The following is a 23,974-nucleotide window of genomic DNA, read 5'->3' on the forward strand; positions in this document are numbered from 1 at the left end:
GCCAAAGGGCCTTTTTCCATGCTGTATTACTCAATGACTCTACCTGCAAGTTCCCCTCTCCAAGTCACACATTATCTTACTTGGAAATTTATCACCAGTTCGTCAACGTTGCTGGGTCTGAATCCTGGAATTCCCTCCCTAACTATGGAAGTACCTTCATCATAAGGACTGCAGGGGTTCAAAGACATGGCTCACCACCACTTTCTCAAGGGCAATTAAAGTTAGATTGTAGCGACTCACCGTCCGAGCAAGCGAACCAGCTCGGCGGTCAGGTCGCGCGTCGTCGGAGCGGCGAGGCCCAAGATGGCGCTGGGCCTTCGTCTTCCCCAAGCAACGGGGAGAACTGGCGTGTGGGAAAAGTTTGATGATGTAGCGCATACATCATTTCCATTTTCAGTGGGCGGGAACTGTTCCTCTTAAAAGGCCCACACAAGCTGCAAAATAAATCAGTTTTGGTCTGCAACTCATCGACTCATGTCTTATTTTCACATTGCGGTAGCAGCTGCTACATTGGTGACCCCGACGGTCCAAATGGATTTTGGACCCACACAATGGACGGCAACGCAGCAGCCAACGCAGTGGCACTCAAGCTGCCCACCATTTGGACGCCTCAGCCCCGAGTCTGGTTCGACCAGACTGAAGCACAATTCCAACTTCGGCAGATCACCTCCGACTTCACACGGTAGTACCACATTGTCAGCTCCCTGGCCTAGGAGACAGCCACCCAGGTCGGAGACTTCATCCAGTCTCCTCCGGAGGAAGGCAAGTACCCGGCTTTCAAAGACTTTCTTATTCGGACCTTCGGCCTCTCCCGTCGCGAGTGTGCCACCAGCCTGCTTCATCTTGATGGCCTGGGGGACAGATCCCCATCGGCCCTGATGAACAAGATGCTGGCCTTGGCTGAGGGATACAAGCCCTGCCTGATGTTCGAACAGGCCTTCCTCGAACAACTACCCAACGACATTCACCTGCTGTTGGCCGACGCCAGTTTCAGCAACCCACGAGAGGTAGCCACCGGGAAGATGTCCTGTGGAAGGCCAAACGCGAGAGCAGGTCGTCCGTCGGCCAAATCGCTAGACCGCGGGCCCAACACCTACCTAAGCCAGTCCCAGCAACCAAGTGATCACACCCCAGAAACACAGACAACGACACTGGCGACCAGCTGTGTTTCCACCATCAGAGGTGGGGCGTGGAGGCTTGTCGATGTCGCCCACCCTGCAAGTTTCAGGGGAACGCCAGGGCCAGCCGCCGCTGATAGCTATGGCAGCTGGTCACCAACACAGCCTCCTATTCATTTGGGACAAGCAGTCCAGGCGTTGTTTCCTCATCGATACCAGAGCAGAGGTCAGTGTTTTGCCCCCGACCGGCCATGACACTCAAAGCAGGCAACAGGGTCCCACACTCAAAGCCCCAAACAGCACAACGATACGAACTTTCGGTACCCATACAGTTCAATTACAATTCGGTGACAGCCGTTTTACCTGGAACTTTACCCTTGCCGCCGTCACCCAGCCACTCCTGGGAACCGATTTCCTTTGGGCCCACAACCTGTTAGTCAACCTGCGAGAGAAGTGGCTAGTGCACTCCAGAACTTTCCAAACCTACTCCCTGGGAGAAGCCAGCCTACCAGCCCCATGCCTGGACTCCCGTTTCCCTGTCTGGCAACAAGTTCACCAAGTTCCTAGCTGATTTCCCATTGGTTTTGGCACCTCAGTTTACAAATTCGATGCCCAAACACGGGGTGCGGCATCACATCATTACCACAGGGCCACCCCTTCACGCCCGAGCATGATGACTACTTCCAGACAAGCTCCGCCTGGCAAAGGAAGAGTTCCGTCACATGGAGGAGCTGGGGATCGTTCGCAGGTCAGACAGCCCCTGGGCCTCCCCCCTGCACATTGTCCCCAAAGCTACTGGCGGGTGGAGGCCCTGCAGCGACTACCTCAGGTTGAATGACGCCACCACCCCAGACCGCTACCCTGTCCCTCACATCCAGGACTTCGCGGCGAACCTACACGGGGCCCACATCTTCTCCAAGGTGGACCTCATCCGGGGATACCACCAAATTCCAGTCCACCCTGACGACATCCCCAAAACTGCGTTCATCACTCCATTCGGCCTCTTCGAATTCCTTCGAATGCCATTCGGCCTTAAGAATGCCACGCAGACCTTCCAGCGGCTGATGGATGCGGTAGGCCGCGACCTGGACACTGTGTTCATTTATTTAGATGACATACTAATCGCCAGCCATGACCGCCAAGAACACCTTTCCCACCTCCGCCAACTGTACTCCCGTCTCAGTGATTTTGGCCTCACTGTCAACCCGGCCAAGTGCCAATTCGGACTCGACTCTATCGATTTCCATGTCCACAGAATCACCAGCGAAGGAGCAACACCCCTACCAGCCAAGGTAGATGCTATCCGCTATTTTACCCGTCCCAACATGGTCAAAGGCCTGTAAGAATTCCTGGGGATGGTCAACTTTTATCATCGGTTCATCCCTGCAGCTGCACACCACCACGGCCTACCACCCTCAATCAACGGGTCGGTAGAATGTTTCCACCGCCATCTGAAATCAGCCCTGATGGCCCACCTGAAAGGTCCTAACTGGATTGACGAACTGCCTTGGGTTTCGGCGTACGCACTGCCGCCAAGGAAGATCTCCACGCTTCATCAGCTGAATTTGTGTACGGGGCTCCACTGGTCTTCCCAGGGGAGTTCATACCTACCCTTCGGAGGCAAGAGGAACAACCCGCAGCAGTCCTAGAAAGACTGCGCGAGAGGCTCGGCAACTTGGCACCGATCCCCACTTCGCGGCATGGTCAAGCCCTATCCTGTGAGCCCAAGGAACTACGAGACTGTAAGTTTGTTTTCGTTCGCAAGGGCACACCCTGGGCAACGTTGCAACGGCCATACAAGGGGCCGTTCTGGGTCATCAGGAATAATGGGTCCACCTTTATTTTGGACATTGGGGGCAAGGAAGAAGTCTTCACGATGGACCACCTCAAACCGGCCCGTTCAGATCTACAAAAACCAGTCGAGGTCCCAACACCGCGACGCAGAGACCGACTTCCTAAGCAACGGCTAGTACAGCCCGCGAGCCTTGGGGACCGTATCGCTGGTTCTGGGGGGGGGGGGTCTGTGGTTGTGTAGCGACTCACCGTCCGAGTAAGCGAACTGGTTCTGAGGTCGGGTCGTGTGTCATTGGAGTGGCGAGGCCCAAGATGGCGCTGGTCCTTCGTCTTCCCTGAGCGACAGGGAGAACCCGCGCGTGGGAAAAGTTTGATGACGTAGCGCATAAGTCATTTCCATTTTCGATGGGCGGGAACCATTCCTCTTAAAAGGTCCATGCAAGGTGGGAAAATAAATCAGGTTTGTTCTGCAACTCATCGACTAGTGTCTTACTTTCACATCGCAGTAGCAGCCGCTACAAGATAATAAATAATGGCCTGGGAGGTGATACACTGAAAAATGTATAAATGAAATAAAAATTTACCTGTTTCTCCTCCAGATTTCTGCAGGAAACAGTAGGCTAATCTGCCATGCCAGATCTGGACAGAAATTCCAGTCAGTTCAATTCTTCATACTTTTTAAAATCAAAGCTTACATCAATAGATACACAAAAGTATCATCGATGGAAACTCATTGAGTTTTTAATGAGATTCTTGTATTTTGGAGGGCAGCATCAGGTATGTTTTTTTATATAAATACACACATGCAAGACTGGTGTTGCTTCTTTGATGTTCTGCCTGGGATAAAAAGACCCAATACAGCTTCAAATCATCAACTTTGCCAAGTCTACTCAGCCCAGAAAAGGTAAGTTTCATAGCACAGATGATAATAAGGAATTGGTATTTATAAAGGGCCGTGCACAACCTCAGGATCTCCCAACCCATTTAAACTTAATTAACTACCTTTTACTTTTTGTCACGTCGTGCTGAAAGAAACTGGCCATGTAGATTGCCCAGACGAAGATTGCTCAAACAATGCTAAAGTGAATGACCAGACAATCTTACTTGACTATTAGCTGAGGACTAAATATTGTATTACATAAAATTCTATACCTGTCTTTAATTAGTTCTGTGGATCCTGAGATCATGGCTATTCAGTTTAATAACTCATCCGAAAAGGTACTTCTAATGTGGCAACATTCCTTCAGTACAGCAAACAAGTTCTGTCCTAGGTTACCTGCTGAAGTGGTATTTGAATGCACACAGAGATAAAAGTGTAACATCTATACCAAGGCTGATATTGTGGGAAAAAAGCTCCTGAGGATTTCAGCTGAGGTTACTAGACAAAATAAAGTAACTTAAAAATTAATCAACATAGAAAAAGTTATCTTTCTGCAGGATTAACATAAGTCTAATACATAAATTTGTGTGCCTGTGTACATTGTACATATAGAAGCTATAATGTCCTCAATACTACAGCACATTCAGTGTCCAATGATCAAATTATATAGTGCTGACATCGTAATGCTTACTGTCGAAATTGCTTACCTTTATTTATGCTCCCTTGCAGTTTATCAATTATGCATCAAACATACCTACTATCAGATTGTTAAAGCTGCATGCCAGTGTTTCTGCCTGCTTGCCCAGGAATATTTCATTAATGCAGCACATTAGGCTTGTGTTGAAGAAATATGACATTTAAGAGTTAAGATATCTTTGTTAGTCACACGTACATCAAAACACACAGTGAAATGCATCTTTTGCATAGAGTGTCCTGGGGCAGCCCGCAAGGGTCACCATGTTTCCGACACCAACATAGCATGCCCACAACTTCCTAACCCATATGTCTTTGGAATATGGGAGGAAGCCGGAGCACCCGGAGGAAGCCCACGCGGTCACGTGGAGAACGTACAAACTCCTTACAGGCAGCAACCTGAATCGAACCCGTGTCGCTAGTGCTGTAATAGTGTCATGCTAACCGCTACACTACAGTGCTGGACATTCAGCATGCCAGATGAGTTTTTGCACCTCAGGTACTCAGTAAGCCCACTCCTTTCTTGCCACATGTAGACAGGGCCAAATATTTATTAACACATAAATCCAGGAACATCTTCATGCAGGGGGTAACAGCACCAAAGTTTGCTGTTGTGAAACTGTGCCCCCTTCTGAACAGAGAATCCACAACAAAGGAATGTTGCAAAGGGAATACCTGTTTATGTTGCTGGCTTCTTCTAAATAACAGCAAGAACCATCTGGCAAATATACCCACCTGCAGTGCACCCTATAAGTCACAAATATCTTGTTTGTTTCAGCCATTAATGCAACCATATGCCCAGAGAAATCATGTAGCCACAGGAGTCAACCTTTATCTTAACTCTGTCTGAATTCTATATGGTGGATTATAATATGGGTAATGTTGAACTATCTTGCTCCTTTCATTAACAACATGGGGTATATTCCACAAATGTGTTGACAGTCTGTGACCACCTGTTGAACCTTGGGCTATGGCTACTGTTGGCAAGACCACCATGTTAATTATTTCCAGCTGTATGAGTGATATGTGACAGCAAATCTAAGGGCATTATGGAGTCGACCAATTTGCTGTAGAAAGGTTATTTTAATATATATTGTATCCATTTTTTTCAAATAAATGCAAATTCTCTAACTGTCATATTGGGATTTGAACATTGGTACCATAGTCAAGTAACAGCACTGAAGCAGACGATATCACAGCAGCATATTTTGTATTCCTCCACAGAACTTCAGCTGCAGCTCCATAGTTTGCTTGGTGCTATTTCCTGCAAATTAATTAATTCATGTTATAATAATCATGATGCCACTGTTACTTCTCAGCAGGCATGCTTTCAGGTGGCAAGGCAAATTCAAGGTAGATCTCTCACAGTTACAACTTTTTTTAAGAAAACTCAAAATTGGACGAATTGTTATGTGCTTGTCTGAAAATCATTTTAATGCTGTTATGGCAGTTGAGAGAAACCAAATAAGAGGATGAGGTGAAAATCTAATCTGCTCAAGCACAATACTCATTTAGAGTCTTTCAAACTTTCAAAACTTTCTCTAATTATATGAAGTTTTAGACTTGTCCATAATGTGATTGGAGTGTTTGACAGTATAAAAAAGGTTTTCTACAGCAGCCTTATGTTTGAATAGGTCCAGCCAATTTCATTATCTCAACCTCAACAGGCCAGAGTACTTTGTTGACAAAGTGGAAAGAAAATACTACCTTCACTTTCAATTGGTACCCTGATATCCAAATAGCAACTTCCCTGATGTTCTTCTACCAAATTATGTTTTATGAAAAAAAGTGAGAATTAAAGGTGAATATTCATAGGTCTCATCATATTTTAATATATGGGTGTGTGACATTTCCACAATGTATGGCCAAGATTGTTTGTGGCTTTGTAAGATGTTGCCAACTACCAGTGCCATTGTATATATAGGATGATAAGCTTGCTCTGCACTTCTTAGGCAATGATGAATGGGATATATTCCAATATCTTACCAAAATTAGACAAAGAATGGCAGAAAAAACACAAAATTGTGTTGTCTGTGCTTACCTGACATCAAGTTTCTTCGCTTCATTCCCCTGGGTTGGTTACTTGCCACATCAGTGCATCTGTAATATTATCACAAATGCATTAAGACACAGCATACATTCATCAAACAGCTTAATATTTTAATGGCAAGGTAACACAATTAAACTATTTATATGTTAAGACGAAATGGTAGATTGAATGTTCCAGGATGTCTTTGATTATGTTGCATTACTGCAAAGAAGGCATACCATCTGACTCTCATGTCCAATCAAGAACAAACGTTGGTACAGAGCCACCAGCAGGTCCATTCAGCATTTTGTGTATATTCTTAAAGAAACAAATCACCAGCTTTCAGAGAAGATGTTAATTGGTGGTCCAGTCTATTTCTCCTGATGTTCTGTACAACTTGTATTTCTTAACTAACATCTTTCCTGATATTATCTCATGACTTTTTGTGGGACTTTGCTGTGTAAAAATTGATTGCCATTTTCCTTAATGTTATAACTGTGACAACCCTTTAAAGATGCTCTATTAGATCTAATAGTTTTGCAATGTGACCAATTCAAGACAAGCACTACTTAAGTGCAAGTCTTCCAATATTTAGCAAACATTTTTGAGAACTTACACAAAGTTTGAACTTACAGTCCTCACAGCACATTTTTATATGGCCTTGCCCTCTTTTCAAATTGGTTGAGGTTCCCTGCAGCCACCTGCTGTCACTTGCTGTTCCTTGTTATTGTAGAATATTTTTTCAAGTAAGACCACAGGACCTCAATTTGAGTGTGGCAAAGAAATATCACCACCAACAGTGATTACATTCTCTTAGTACTGCATTGGAATGTCAATTTAGATTAGAAGTCTAACGTTAGCATGGTAATTTATTCCAGGAACCATACAGAGAAGTGAAGCCAACGTTATGTTGTAGTCACATAACTTGGTGAGAATGTTGCCAATTAAATTAACTGAATGTATAATTCAAGTGCTGCAATTAGTCTCAGCACTCCTGGGTTAAGGAAAACAAATTGAACCAGTGTACTGAATGCAGATTGCAGAGCAGCATTTCATTCTGGACTGCAAATGGCCTTGAGATCCATCAGTACCCAAATGGATGTGTTAATCTGTCCATACACAGCATATTAATGGCTATTATGGTCTTGGACTCACAGCATTAAAAATCAGTAGTACCCAAGGGTGAAGCTACAGGGTGCTGCTGAACAGCCCTAACACATTTTCATTCACACAAAGGAAAATAACAACTAAATCCAAGAACAGGGTCATACCTAAGGCTGTTTGTGGCTCAGTTTACCCATTTGGGTCTTGAGGGATGTTCTGGACCTATATCAAGCAGTGATGATCAGAGTCAGGTTTGTGAGCATGTATTTAAATGTCCTTTTGAAAGTGCATTTCCTCCTGTCCTTAGCAATAGTGGGAGAACATGTTTACTCAATGTTAGGGATTATTCTGGAGTTGTGAAATTATGGATAGCAGATATTAATTAAAATGAGCACATGAGAGGCTGCAGTTCACAATTTAACTTCAACTGATATGCTAAGGCTATTGAAATCAATCATTGGGTGTAGGACATTCTGATTTTGTACTATTGAAACTATGCAGGGGAAGACAATAGATGAACGTTCATGTTAATTGGTACTCATTGAAAACTTCAGGATGAGATCAGGGAAGCCATTAATTGGAATTGGTTTATTATTGTCACTTGTACTGGGGTACAGTGAAAAACTTGTCTTGCATACCATTCATACAGATCAATTCATTACACAGTGCATTGAGGTAGTACAAGGTAAAACAATACAGAATGCAGAGTAAAGTGTCACAGCGACAGAGAAAGTGCAGTGCAGGTAGACAATAAGGTGCAAGGTCATAACGAGGTTGATCTTGTTCCCAATACTAGGGAACCATTCAGTTCTCTTATCACAACAGGATAGAAGCTGTCCTTGAGCCTGGTGGTACGTGCTTTCAGGCTTTTATTTCTTCTGCCTGATGCGAAAGGGGAGAAGAGAACGTCTGGGGTGGGTGGGGTCTTTGATTATGCTGGCTGCTTTACTGAGGCAGCGAGAAGAATAGACAGAGTCCATGGAGGGGAGGCTGGTGTCCGTGATGTGCTGAGCTGTGTCCACAACTCCCTGCAGTTTCTTGTCATCCTGGGCAGAACAGTTGCCATACCAAGCCGTGGTGCATTGAGATAGGATGCTTTCTATGGTGCATCGACAAAAGTTAGTTAGTGTCAAGGGGGACATGTCAAATTTCTTTAGCCTCCTGAGGAAGTAGAGGCACTGGTGAACTTTCTTAAAATTTAAAAAAATTTTATTTTACAGCATGGTAACAGGCCCTTCCAACCCAACGAGTCCACGCCGCCCATTTTAAACCCAAACTAACCTACCCGTATGTCTTTGCAATGTGGGAGGAAACCAGAGCACCCGGAGGAAACCCACGCAGACACGGGAGAACGTACAAGCTCCTTACAGATAGTGACGGGAATCGAACCCCAATCACTGGCGCTGTAATAGCGTCGCGCTAACCGCTACGCTATGGCCGTGGCATCTACGTGGTTGGACCAGGACAGGCTGTTGGTGATGTTCACTCCTAGGAACTTGAAGCTCTCAACCCTTTCAAGCTCAGCACCATTGATGTAGACAGGTAGATATGCACTGCCCTCTCTTCCTGAAGTCACTGACTAGCTCTTTTGTTTTGCTGACATTGAGGGAAAGGTTGTTGTCATGACACCATATCACTAAGCTCTCTATCTTCTTCTTGTACTCCAACTCATCAGTATTTGAGATACAGCCCACTACGACGGTATCATCTGCAAACTTGTGCATCTCTTGTAGATGTGGCCATCTCCTTTATTATCACCTTGTTAAAAGCACATCCCTGCCACTTAATGCACAGTTCAGGACAGATCTGTTTTGTCACTTAATATTCTGGCTAGTTGTACATTCAGGGAGCCATCCCTCAACAAAGAGATATATTTTAGGTGTCTGGAGTTGATGCTGGGAAGCTTTTGAAACAGCCACCAGCACTGAATATTCAAAGCGATTCTGCTAGTTGGAATGTGCTACCATTATAAATATGTAAGTCTGCAAAGTTACTTGTCTACATTCAAAATGTTAAATTTAAGTAGGTAATTATAGCCATTGAATCGGTAGTTAATCGTTTCTTTTATCTTTGTGTTTAAAAAGTATAAAACATTGTATTGGGAGATGATTCCAGGATTCTCTCCAGAAGATCTGCTGTTTGAATAAAGACATCGATATCTCCCAGTTACAGTTGATGTGAGGCTCAGTTTAGTCACTCACAACACTCAGGACCATTTGACCCATGCCCCTTCATCCCACACATCATGCATGTACCTCTGATGGGGGCTGTGGATCAAGCCCAGGGACTGTGAGATTGGTGCCTCGGATCGGGTCAGCTAAAGGTTGTGAGCTGGGAGAGGTGGGGGTCAACAGGACAGCAATTAAAGAATTGAATTACAGGGCCACCTGAGTGAGATTCCTAGTGCCAGGTTGGAAACTTCTCAAGCTTGCCTCACTGGAGCACTAGAACTCCTGTGTGTCGGGATTCTAACTACTGGAGAAAACCACTCTCACACTTCATGCCAGGCTCTTCTTCTGAGAGTTGAGAAACAAAAACTGCAGATGCTGGAAACCCAAATGTGTTAGAAACACTCAATAGGTCAGGCAGAGTCTGTCAACTCTGGATGTCTGCAGACATCAAATCAGTCTTCCAGAGAGTGAACCCACAGAAAGCTTCCGGCCCGGATGGAGTCCCCGGCCGTGTCCTTAGATCCTGCACAGATCAGCTGGTGGGGGTACTTGCAAACAGTTTTAACTTCTCCCTATTTCAATCTGAGGTCCCCACCTGCTTCAAGAAGACCAATATCATCCCGGTAAAAATAAGGTAATGTTCCTCAATGACTATTGCTCGGACGCTCTGATATCCACTAACATGAAGTGCTTTGAGAGGATGGTCATGGCACACATCAACTCCAGCCTCCCAGACAACATCAACCCACTGCAATTTGCCTACCGCCGAAACAGGTCTACAGCAGACGCCATCTCCCTGGCCCTACATTAATCTCTAGAGCATCTGGATAATAGGCAACTACATCAGACGACTATTCATTGACTACAGCTCCACCTTCAATACCATAATTCCAAGCAAACTCATCTCCAAACTCCTAGACCTGGGACTCAGCACCTCTCTTTATAACTGGATCCTTGACTTCCTGACCAACAGACCACAATCAGTAAAGACAGGTAGAATCACCACTGCCACGATTATCCTCAACACTGGTGCCCCACAAGGCTGCATCCTCAGCCTCCTACTTTACTCCTTATGCACTCACAATGACATGGCCTGATTCTGCTCGAACTCCATCTACAAGTTTGCAGATGATACCATCATAGTGGGCCGAATCTCAAATAACAATGTTGGACTATAGGAAGGAGATGGAGAGAAAGTGGCATGGTGTCATGACAACAACCTTTCCCACAATGTAATCAAAACAAAAGAGCTGGTCATTGACTTTAGGAAGTAGGACAGTGCACACTCTCCTGCTTACGTGAATATTGCTGAGGTCGGGAGGGTTGAGAGCTTCAAGTTGCCAGGAGTAAACATCGCCAACAACCTGTCCTGGTCCAACTAGGTAGATCCAAGCTCAAGAAAATGTATTAATTCCTCAGGAGGCTAAAGAAATTTGGCATGTCCCTGTTGACCCTCACCAATTTTTATAGATGCACCTTATGCATGCTGACTGGATGCATCATGGCTTGGTATGGCAGCTGCTCTGCTTGAGACTGTAAGAAACTGCAGAGGGTTGTGGACACAGCTCATCACGGAAACCAGCCTCCCCTCCATGGACTCTGTCTACACCTCACTGCCTCGGTAAAGCAGCCAACATAATCAAAGACCCCATCCACCCCTGACATTATCTCTTCTCCCCTCTCCCATCGGGCAGAAGATACAAAAGCCTGAAAGCACGTACCACCAGGCTCAAGGACAGCTCTATCCCCCTGTTATAAGACTATTGAACAGACCTCTTGTACAATAAGATGGACTCTTGACTTCACAGTCTATCTCATTATGGTCTTGCACCTTAATGTGTGCCTACTCTGCATTTTCTCTGTAACTGTACCACTTTATTCTGCATTCTGTTACTGGTTTTCCCTTGTACAACCTCAATGTACTGATGTGATGAAATGATCTGCATGGATTGCACGCAAAACAAAGTTTTTCACTGTACCTGCTCCAGGTCATTGATCTTTCAGGTTATTAACTTGAAACATTATTTTCTTTTCTCCCTTATGGTGGGCTCAGCAGCCCTCCTCACCCTCCTAATATGCAGGACTTTCCTCCTGGCATAAATCTGGTTCACTTCCATGTCTGTGACGGTGAATGGAAAGGTGCTCTGCCCCACTCCTTGCAGCCTCTCTCTCTTCCACCACAACAAAGTATGTGTTGCTGCTGAGTGCTGACAACCTCCTCTGAATTCTGCATGTGTTGGGAGATATGCAGAGGTCAGAAGAACCTGGATGACCTGGCGATGAATGGTGCCCTCGGGAGGTACGTTCTTCATGGGAGGAGCACCACTCGGAGACCCTCTGTGCTACAAGCTAGGAGCTCGTGGCATAAGGAGCCTGTTAACGCATGACTGCAGTTCCTGAATGTCTGCACAATGGGGAATGTGCAATGTAGGCAACTTGAACATATTCTGCCTGCTTCTGTGGGCTGAAAAATAGATTTACTAAGGAACTTGAGTAACCTGCCTAATGCAACAGGGACCAGCAAACTGTGAGTCACAGAGTTAGGGAGAGATACAGTATAGGAACAGGCCCTTTGGCCCACAGAGTTTACACTGCTCTTCAACCACCCATTTACCCTAGTCCTACGTTAGTCCCCATTTTATAATTTCTTACATTCTCATAAACTCCTCCCAGATTGTACCACTCACTTGTAGACTAGCGGCAATTTACAGTCGCCAATTAACCTACCGACCCACACATCTTTGGGATGCAGGAGGACACCGGAGCACCCTAAGGAAACCCAAGTGGTCACAGGGAGAATGTGCCAGCTGCACACAGACAGCACTCCAGGTCAGGATTGAAATGGCACCTCTGGCGCTGTGAGGCAGCAGGTCCACTCGCTGCACCACTGTGCCGCCCTTGAGTCATGGCTGAGGTCAGCAGTAGCAGCCTGGAGTAATCCTGAGGTAAGGAAGCTGAAATTGACTGCAAACCTGACGTCATGGGCAAAGAAGTCAAGTTTCACAGGTGAACTTATAATTGATATCACAGGGAACTAAAGGTCTTAGTGAGGAGAAAGAATACAAATTGGGTGTTGGTTCTTTAAAAAAGCACAAATAAGGAGAAATGGTTTTCTCCCGGACTTCTGCTCTCCTTCTTCCTGCTCCCAGACAGAACAGAGATAGAGTTCCCTTGGTCCTCACTTTTCTCCCTACTTGCCTCTGCATCCAGCATATTATTCTTTGTCATTTCCGCCAGATGCAACAGGATCCCACCACCAGTCACATTTCCCCCTCTGCACCCCTTTCTGCTTTCAAAGAGAATACTCTCCCCATGACTCTCAGGTCAACTCATCCCTACCCACCCACCCCTCTCTATTCTCTGACACCTTTCCTTACAACCACAGAATTCCAACACCTGTCTCTACACCTCTTCCCTCACCAACATCCAGGAATCTAAACAGCCCCTCCAGGTGAGGCAGAGATTCACATGTACCTCTCCCAAACACGTCTACTGCATTCAGTGCCTTTGATATAGTCTTCTCTACATTGGTGAGACCAAGCACGATTAGACGACTGTTTTGTGCAACACCTGCACTCTGTCTGCAATGGCCATCTTGAGCTCCTGGTTGCATGCCTGGAAGTTGAAGGGTTTCAGCTCCCCTTCCCATTCCCATACTGAGTTGGGCCTTCTTCACTGCCAGGGTGAGCCCATACACAAGCTAGAGGAACAACACTTCATATTCTGCCTGGGTTACCTGCAACTCAAAGGTATGGACATCGAATTTTCCAGCCTCAGGTAACTCACACTCCCAGTCCTCCTTCTGATCCTCCCAATTTCCCCCGTTCCCCACTTAGATCCAGCCGCTTATAACTCATGGACTATACCTAATGGGTCTCCTGTCCCCTTTCCCAACTGGTTCCTGTTATGTTTGTTCTTCATCACGAGACAAACTTGGCGTGGGTTTAACATCTGAACATTTATTAAAACAACAAAACAACAACAGGCTGCACAGACTTACAACACCAGGCTGGCTGGCTTTCCCGGCTCTTTCCAGCCACTTCCTGTTTCCCCCTGTGACCCCTTGCATTGCCTGCTGGGAACTGTAGTTCTTTATTATAACTACATAATAACACATAATAACACATCTTCCCCCTTTAAAGAAAAAACAAACTCAATACTTTGTCCTTATAAACCTGCCAAGAACCCTTGTCCACTCAGCAGCTTTCAATCAGTCTCTGAGGTGGTTTTATGGTCCTTTTTGGTCTGGTACATGTTTCCACAGGTGTGTTGCTTTCATTTGCTGCACTGGTCTGTAACTAAGACATATTTCACATGAAGCAGTAGTCCAGCTGACGTCTTGGTTCATTCTTGGCCAGTACATCACTTCGTGTGCTCTATTTTTACATTTTTCCTCCCCAAGATGCCCTTTGTGTATCTTCTGGAACATCTCCTTGCATAGTGACACTGGAATCACAAACCTGTTCCCTTTGAAAACCATATCTTTCACTACTGACAGTTCAACTCTGCATGCCCAATAATCCCAAATACACATTGGACTGCCGGCCATCCTTTCCGTATTGTATCCTTGAGTACTTTCATTGTTTCATCTGCCTCTGCTGCTTTCCTAATCTGCTCTGTTCTATCCGGAGATACTGGAAGAGAGGTGACAATCATGTCATGTCATAGGCCTATATATCTGCATCAACCTGTCGGTCACCTTTTTCTGTCTTGTCGACTGCTTGAGACAGAGCATCAGCGACAAACATATATTTTCCCAGTGTGTAGATCATCTTCACATCATATTTCTGCAGCCTTATCAACATGCGCTGTATCCTCATGGGACAGTCATTCAGTGGTTTGGACATTATTGAGACCAATGGCTTATGGTCTGTCTCCACTTCAATAGCTTGCCCATAGATGTACTGATGGAACCTTTCACATGCATATGTAGTGGCGAGAAGCTCTTTCTCTATTTGTGCATAGTTGGCTTCCGCACTTGTTAAAGCCCTTGATGCATAGGCCACAGGTTGCCATTTGCCGTCATGCTGCTGGACTAGTACTGATCCAAGGCCGTGCTGGGATGCATCAGCTGATATCCTGATACACCTTTCCGGATCATAAAACTTCAGCACAGGCTCTTCAGTTAGGACACTTTTCAATGTCTGGAAATACTCTCCTTGCTCATGAGACCAACTCCATTCATTTTGTTGCTCAAGGAGTGACCGAAGTGGTGCTGACACTGTTGACAGTCGAGGGATGAACTTAGCAAGGTAAGTCACCAGCCCTAAGAAACGTCTCACCTCCTCTTTGTTTTGAGGCCTCTCCATGTTTTTAACGGCTGACGTCTTTCTTGGGTCAGGCTTCACTCCCTCTTCAGATATGACATCTCCTATGAAGGCCAGTGTCTTCACACCAAACTCACATTTCTCTTTATTTAATTTCAAATTGAAATTCCTTGTCACGTCAAGCACTTGTCTCAGTCGAGTATCGTGTTCCTCCTTGGTGGACCCTCAGATGATGATGTCATCCATCATGGTCTCAACACCAGGTATGCCCTCGAAAATCATGTGGATGGTTTTATGGTAGACTTCTGGTGCGGACAGGATCCCATATGGCAGCCCAAGATAGTGATATCTTCCCTGTGGTGTGTTGAAAGTACACAGTCTCGAACTTGCCTCATCAAGCTTCATCTGCCAAAATCCAGACGATGCATCAAGCTTGCTAAACCATTTGGTACTTGAAAACCAGGACATGATCTCCTCCCGTGTTGGCAATTTAAAATGCTCTGTCTTGATAGTTTTATCGAGATCTCTTGGGTCGAGACATATCAGCAACGCTCCATTCTTCTTTTGAACAATGACCAGTGAACTCACTCAATCTGTTGGTTCTTCAATTTTCTGTATGACATTCATTCGTTCCATGCGTGCTAGTTCTTGTTTAAGTTTATCTCTTAGTTGAAATGGAACTTTCCTGCATGCATGGACAAGAGGAGCCACTGTCTCATCTATGTGAATTTTGTGTACACCAGGTAAGCATCCAAGCCCCTCAAAGACATCTGCATACTCTTTCATGAGTGTTGTGTGGTCATCTTTGGTATGTGAAGCTACTATGAAAACTCTTTTCACTAGGTTGAGCTTTTCACATGCACTTAGACCTAATATTGGCTGTACTCTCTTTTCTACAATCAGTAGCTGTGATTTTAAGTGTTGCCCTTTATGCTTAAAGGTCACCATACAGCCCCCTTTTACTGGAACTTTCTCTCCAGTGTAGCCTGTCACTTTTAACTTCACAGGGTAAATCTTACTCTTTACTGTGAGAGTCTTATAATCATCCATGGATAACAGATTCACCTGAGCTCCGGTGTCAAGCTTGAATGGAATTACTGTCTCATTCACAGTTACTGGAACAATCCATTCTGTTTTACCAGCAGCCACAGTCTGTACAGAATCCACAAAGAATTCCTCCATTTTCTCATCAACTGTGTGCACCTTTCTCTTGTTAGCCCCAGCTTTGCAGCACCTTGCAAAGTGATTCTTCTTCCCACAGCTATTGCAGGACTTCCCATAAGCAGGGCACATCTTTGGAAGGTGTTTACCTCTACATCTGCTGGATTTGCTGTTTGAGCCTTCCTCTTTGATTTGCTGTTGCTTTCGGAAATGCCTTAGGAGCTGCATCTCTGTCTTCACAGCAGGTACTGTTGTGTCTGCTCTGTACAGCTCCTTAGCTTGTGCTTGTGTGGCTTCTGCTGACCTACACATATTCACCGCTTTTTCCAGGGTCAAATCTTTTTCACGCAGCAGTCTTTCTCTGAGTCCATTATCTGGAATTCCACAAATTATTCTGTCTTTAACTAGTGAGTTTCTCAAATCTCCAAATTCACAAACTTAATCAGTGTGTGAAGCTGAGTCAAAGCTAGCACCTTGTTTCTGGTCACAGGAAAAGAATTTATATCTCTCAAATGTGATGTTTTTACTTGGGATAAAATACTCCTCAAATTTTTCCATTAAGGTGCCCAACTCAAAAGCTGTCTCATCAATTTGAAAGCTGTTATAGATGTCCAAAGCATCTTTACCAATCACGTGCAGAAAAATAGACGCTATCAATTTTTCATCGTTCCTTCCCACTCCACTTGCATCTAAATATACGTTGAATCGCTGTTTGAAGCATTTCCAATTATCGGCTAGATTGCCAGTAAACTGCATGGGCTTGGGAGGACTTAGCTTATCCATGACAGGAACTCTCGGCCTCTCACCTGAATCTCTCTCGACAAATTCAGTGACTGCTGAACTTCAGGAGTAATGTGCTCCTTCGCCACGCCGGCCAGGTTTTTCTCCGTCTTTTTACAGCTTTTCTTTCATACTCACTGAGTCTCTTTCTCAATTGCACACAGTATTCATTTACTTTCCTTGCTCAGACCTCACACCAACTTCTGACACCATGTTATGTTTGTTCTTCATCATGAGACAAACTTGGCGTGGGTTTAACATCTGAACATTTATTGAAAAACAACAGAACAACAACAGGCTGCACAGACTAACAACCCCAGGCTGGCTGCTTTTCCCGCTCTTTCCAGCCACTTCCTGTTTCCCCCTGTGACCCCTTGCATTGCCTGCTGGGAACTGTAGTTCTTTATTATAACTACATAATAACACAGTTCCATTTGCCCATTATTTCTTCCTTATCTGGTTCCACTTAATCACCTTTCTTACTTATCAAATTGTAGCTTCTGTAGCCTCTTATGTCTCCATTTGTAACTTTCCAGCCTTTATCTCTATCTCAACCCTCCCCTCCTCCTACCTGGCTCTGTCTTCAACCCCTCTCTTTACTTCCTCCCTCCTTATCTGTCTCTACCTATAACCCAGCAGCTGCTGTCTCCCAAATCCACCCCTGCCTCTCCCCACCTGGCTCCATCTACCCGTTATCTCCCTCCTCACCTGGTTCCACCTGTTATTCCTGCCAGCCCCTGCCTCTCCCCTGCCTCTCACCTCTTTATACTAGCTATCTCCCCTCTACACTCTCAGTCCTGAAGGTGGGTCTTGACCCGAGGCATCGGCTATCCTTTTGCCTCCGCAGATACTGCTCCACGTGCTGAGATCCACCAGCAGTTTGTTTTTTGCTGGGATTCTTAAAACTTGGTTCTTATTTGAGTAAATGAGAACTGTCATTTTTCAGACTTGTGTTGTTGAAAATCTCACTCCAGGTTAGGTTTCGCAGGTGCACTACTGGTGATATCTTCTCAGGGAAGGTTGAGGGTTGTGTGTAGGCTTATGCCAGAGGAAAGGTGCCAAGGAAAACAAAAATCTGGACAAAAAATAAGAAGGCAAATTTCCTGACAAATGCTAAGGCAAGAAATATGAACAAAATTACTCCACTCCTGGTTCACCCGATGTCCCACTGCACAGTGTTATCTTTGTATGAGTTGTACAGACAAATTTCTATTCTAATATTTGAATAAAGTGTTTTTTTTAATTCCTCTGTTCTGATATATTTCTTTGATAGCATTTCTTTGGTTCAGATAAGTAGTGAATAAATAATAAGGAATGTCCCTGGTTTAATTCTTGATCTATGCAGAGTTTGCTTATCTTGCTTGAGTAAGTGTTAGCCTAGCATAATGAAGTTCACCAAAAATTAACTGGGATTCCTGCTGTTGATTCAATGATACCTCCCCTCTCAAAAGGTAAATGTGCTGGCCGTGCTTCCCTTTTATTATTATTAGGGTTGATAAGTAAAAATTTGCTAATTGAATTAGCTGCTGGATGATTACTGATGTCTATGGATCCTTACAGCTCAAAGCAGGAGCAGAGGAAAACTTGTTCAGACGGATGTTATAACTTTGGGTTTACAGTCGATATATTCTCAAGTTTAATGGTTTAAAACAGATTCAGTGTCTTAATTTTGATTAGACACTCAATTTTGCCAAATAATGAAACTGAGAATTAAAAAAAACTGCAGATTCTGAAAATGTGAAATTAAAACAGAAAACACTGGAAACTCTTTGCAGGTCAGGCAGCATCTGTGGAAGGAAAAACAATTAACATTTCAGGTCCAAGACCATTCATTAGAATTGGAAAAGAGAGAACACAAGTTAGTTTTAGGTTGCAGAGCGGGCAGTGGAGGGTTCTGGCTGGAACGAGTGGATTATCTCTGATAGGGTGGAGATTGGATGATCTATTGTAGATGTTAAGGGGCAGCTAAGATTAACCATTTTTGTCTGTGTAATGTGTTCCTAATGGTAAGGTGAAGGGACATACACAAAACAAAGAGAAAAAGAAAAACTGAACCAAAATAATGGCAGGTAGAATTAGGCCTCATTGTAACAGTGCAGGAGGCCACAGACAGAGTAGGAGTGGAATGGTGAATTATCGTGGTAGGCAACTGGAAGCTCAGGTTCAGTCCTGTGGACAGAGTGCAGATACGCTGCAAAATAATAATCCAATCTGCATTTGGTTTCTCCAGTATAGAGGAGACCATATTGTGAACACTAAATGCAGTGCACTAGACTGGGAGAAGTGCAAATGAATCACTGCTTTTCCTGGAAAGATTGTTTGGATGGTGGGAAGGGAAGAGGTGAAAGGACTGGTGCTGCACCTCCTGTGGTTGTATGGGGAATGCTGTATGGTAGGGAGTGGTAGGCATGAACAGAAGTGCAGATTAGGTGCAGCAAAGGGTGAGATCCCTTCAAACTGCTGACAGGGGAGGAGAGGGGAATATGTCCACAGCACTGTTACATCAAGGCGCTATGGAAGCTTGAGGAAAAGCATGGATATGCTCTGATGAAAGATCCTGGACCTGCAATGTTAACTGTTTCTCTTTCCACAGATGCTGCCTGACCTGCCAGGTGTTTCCAGACCTTTCTGTTTTTATATTAAGGAATCTCTTATGATCCCATAAGAGACCACGTTTTATGCACATATACTTCAGCATTCTTTCTGAAGAGTTAGCAGCAGGTAAAGTGAAATATATGTTAATATTGTAGCGGCTAGCTACACACTACGAAATGAAGACACAGAGTCGATGGTTTGAAATCAGAAGTCGAATGAATGACAGGGGCGCAGTGTGCCTTTAATATCCGAAAGCTTCTTGTGCTACAGTTCCCACGCTGACGTCACGCGCAGGTCACCTGACCTTCCCGCGCGCGGGCTTTCCTAGCCCGATGATGGAGAAGAAGGAGGGCCCCGCGCCATCTTGGATCGGGGCCTCCGACGATGTTCGCAATGTCGGGAGCCAGTTCGATGCCAGTGCGGTGAGTCACCACATAACCCAGCCCCAGAACCTGCGATACCGTCGCGAAAAGCAGAGGTAAATAAACTATGACTTGGGTGCCTGCCCCTGCGTCGTGCTCGCTGGATCACCACGGATTGGTCCAAGTCTAGATGAGCCGGCTTCAGCTGGTCAATTGTAAAAACCTCCTCGCGCCCCCCAATGTCCAGCATGAACATAGACCCATTGTTCTTGACAACCCGGAATGGCCCTTCATACGGCCACTGCAGCGGTCTTCGGTGTGCACCCCTCCTGACAAAGAATGTAAGTCATGAAGGGAAGTTGGCATACGTGTCGGGGCCTGTCCGTGTCAGGAGGTGGGTATCGGGGCCAGGTTTCCAAGCCACTCGCGCAGCCGGTCGAGTGTCGCGGTCAGTTCTTCCTCTGGCCCCCGAGGGGCTGGTAGGAACTCGCCCGGGACGACTAAGGGTGTTCCGTAGACCATCTCCACGGACGATGCATGCAGGTCCTCTTTTGGCGCGGTATGCATCCCCAGCAGGACCCAGGGGAGTTCGTCCACCCAGTTGGGCCCTTTAAGGCGGACCATGAGGGCTGACTTCAGGTGTCGATGGAACCTCTCCACCAGCCCATCAGATTGCAGATGATAGGCGGTGGTGAGGTGGATCCGGGAACCCCACAAGTTGGCAACGGCAGACCACAGGCCAGAGATGAATTGAGCTCCCCTGTCTGAGGTGATATGTGCCGGGACACCGAAACAGGCCACCCAAGTTGACAAAAGGGCCCGTGCGCAGGACTGGGTGGAGGTGTCCGCGAGGGGATTGGCTTCGGGCCAGCGGGTAAAACGGTCGACAATCATGAGGAGGTACTGTGCTCCTTGGGAGACTGGGAGCAGACCGACCAGGTTGACATGGATATGGTCGAACCCCCGGCAGGTAGTTTGAAAGTCCTGCAGGGGGGCCTTGACATGCTGCTGTACTTCTGAGGTTTGGCAGTGTGTGCAGGACTGGGCCCATTCGGAAACCTGTTTACTCAGGCCATGCCAGACGAACTTGTCGGACACCATCCGGACTACTGTCCAGATGGATGGGTGTGTGAGGCCCTGGATGGAATCAAACACCTGTCAATGCCAGGCAGCCAGGACGATGGGGTGGGGTCTACCTGTGGAGATATTGCAGAACAGGATGCGCTCACCGGGGCCTACCAGTAGGCCTTGCAGTTGCAGGCCCGAGACTGCGGTGCGATAGCTGGGCATCTTCGTGTCCATTTGCTGTGCCTCCGCCAAGGCGCCAAAATCCACCCCCTGGGACAAAACTTGGATGGTGGGCCATGACAGTGCATCCGCAACCACATTCTCTTTCCCAGACAGATGGCGGACGTCAGTGGTGTACTCTGAGATGTACGACAAGTGCTGCTGCTGCCGTGCTGACCAGGGATCTGAGACCTTGTTGAAAGCGAAGGTCAATGGCTTGTGGTCAGTGAAAGCTGTAAACGGCCTGCCCTCCAAGAAGTATCGGAAGTGTCTGATGGCCAGGTACAACGCCAACAGCTCGCAGTCGAAGTTGCTATATTTGAGCTCTGGTGGTCGAAGGTGTCTGCTGAAGAACGCCAGCGGTTGCCAGTGCCCTTCGATAAGCTGCTCTAGAACGCCTCTGACTGCTGTGCTGGAGGCGTCGACCGTGAGGGCAGTCAGGACGTCCGTACAAGGATGTACCGACATGACCGTGTCCACCAAGGCCTGCTTGGTTTGGACGAACGTGGTGTGAGCTTCCTCCGACCAAACAATGTCCTTGCTTCCACCCAACAGGAGAGCAAACAATGGGCCCATGATGCGGGCCATGGATGGTATGAACCAGTGATAAAAGTTTACCATACTGAGGAATTCCTGCAGGCCCTTGATGGAGGTGGGTCTGGCGAAATGGCAGATGGCGTCGACCTTCACAGGCAGAGGGCGTGGCGCCGTGTTTGTCAATCCGATGGCCCAGGAAATCGATTGTCTCAAGCCCGAACTGGCATTTGGCTGGGTTGATGGTCAGGCCGAAATCCCTCAGGCGGAGGTGTGTGAAATGTTCCTGGCGGCTGCTGCTGGCGATCAAGATATTGTCGAGGTATATGAAGACAAAGTCAAGGTCACACCCGACCGTGTCCATCAGTTGTTGGAAGGACTGAGCAGCGTTCTTGAGGCCAAAGGGTATCCAGACAAAATCAAAGAGGCCGAAAGGTGTGACCAGCACCGTCTTTGGAATGTCGTCCAAATGCACCGAGATCTGGTGATAATCGCGGACGAAGTCGACCTTGGAAAAAATGGACCACCCATGCAGGTTGGCAGTGAAGTCCTGAATATGCAGCACGGGCTACCGATCTGGGGTAGTTATGTCGTTCAGGCGTCAGTAATCGCCGCAGGGTCACCAGCCTCTGGCTGCCTTGGGGACCATGTGTAGCGGAGAGGCCCATGGGCTGTCCGACCTGCATATGATCCCCAACTCCTCCATCCTTTTGAATTCTTCTTTCGCGAGGCGGAGCTTGTCCGGGGGTAGCCGCCGGGCATGGGCGTGGAGGGGAGCGCCCTGCGTGGGGATGTGATGCTGGACACCGTGCTTGGGCAAGGTGGTGGAGAACTGGGGCATTAGTACCAACGGGAACTCTGTCAGGACCCTGGCGAACTCGTTGGTGGACGTGGTGATGGAGTCGAGGTGTGGGGCCGGTAGCTTGGCCTCACCCAACGAGAACGTTTGGAAGGTCCTGGTGTGTACCAAACGCTTGCTCCACAGGTCAACCAGCAGACTGTTGGTGCAAAGGAAGTCTGCCCCGAGGAGTGCTTGCGCAACAGCGGCCAGGGTGAATTTCCAGGTAAAGTTGCAGGTGCCGAACTGGAGGTGCACCAAACAGGTGCCAAAGGTCTGGATGGCGCTGCCGTTGGCTGCTCTGAGGGCGGGTCCTGGCGTGCAGTTGCGAGTCTCGTGGCTGTTGGGAGGCATGACGCTGACTTCGGCTCCGGTGTCCACCAGGAAGCGACGGCCGGAACGCCTGTCCCACACATGCAAGAGGCTATCCGGGTGGCCAGCTGCCGTAGCTGTCAGCGGTGGCTGGCTCTGGCGTTTCCCAGAAACTTGCATGGTGGCCAACACCTGCGGGCATCTGCACCCCACCGCTGGTGGTAGAAACATCATTGGTTGGTCGGTGTCTCAGACCTGGTGGCGGGTGGGGTGCATTAGATTGCCGGGTCTGGCTTGCTGGGCCGCTGGGTACGTGGCGTGGCAACGCGCTCGACGGACGCCCCGCTCTCCTTTTTTGCCCCCCAAAGGACATCCGCCCGGGCAGCCACCTTCCAGGGGTCGCTGAAATCAGCATCCACCAGGAGCAGGTGGATGTCATCGGGTAACTGCTCCAGAAAGGCCTGCTCAAACATCAGGCAGGGTTTGTGGCCGTCTGCCAGGGCCAACATCTCATTCATGAGTGCAGAGGGGGGTCTATCACCCAATCCATCGAGGTGGAGGAGGCGGGAGGCCAGTTCGCGTCGGGACAGGCCGAAAGTTTCAAGAAGAAGAGTCTTGAACTTATCGTACTTCTCCTCCTCCAAGGGCACCTGGATGAAGTCCTCGACCTGGGCTGCGGCATCTTGGTCGAGGGTGCTCACCACGTAGTAGTACTTGGTGTCGTCCCTGGTGATCTGGCGAATCTGGAACTGGGCCTCTGCCTGGTCGAACCAGACATGAGGCCTGAGGGTCCAAAAGGTGGGCAGCTCAAGGTCTACTGCCTGTACTTCTTGTTATGCAGACATCGTGGGTCCAAAAACGTTTAGGCCCGTCAGGGTCACCAATGTAGCTGCTAGCTACACACTACGAAATGAAGACGCAGAGTCGATGGTTTGAAGTCAGAAGTCAAATGAACGATAGGGGTGCAGTGCGCCTTTAATATCCGAAAGCTTCCTGCGCTACAGTTCCTGCGCTGACGTCACACGCAGGTCACCTGACCTTCCCGCGCG

This window comes from Pristis pectinata, chromosome 11 (assembly GCF_009764475.1).
Source record: "Pristis pectinata isolate sPriPec2 chromosome 11, sPriPec2.1.pri, whole genome shotgun sequence".
Taxonomy (NCBI): domain Eukaryota; kingdom Metazoa; phylum Chordata; class Chondrichthyes; order Rhinopristiformes; family Pristidae; genus Pristis; species Pristis pectinata.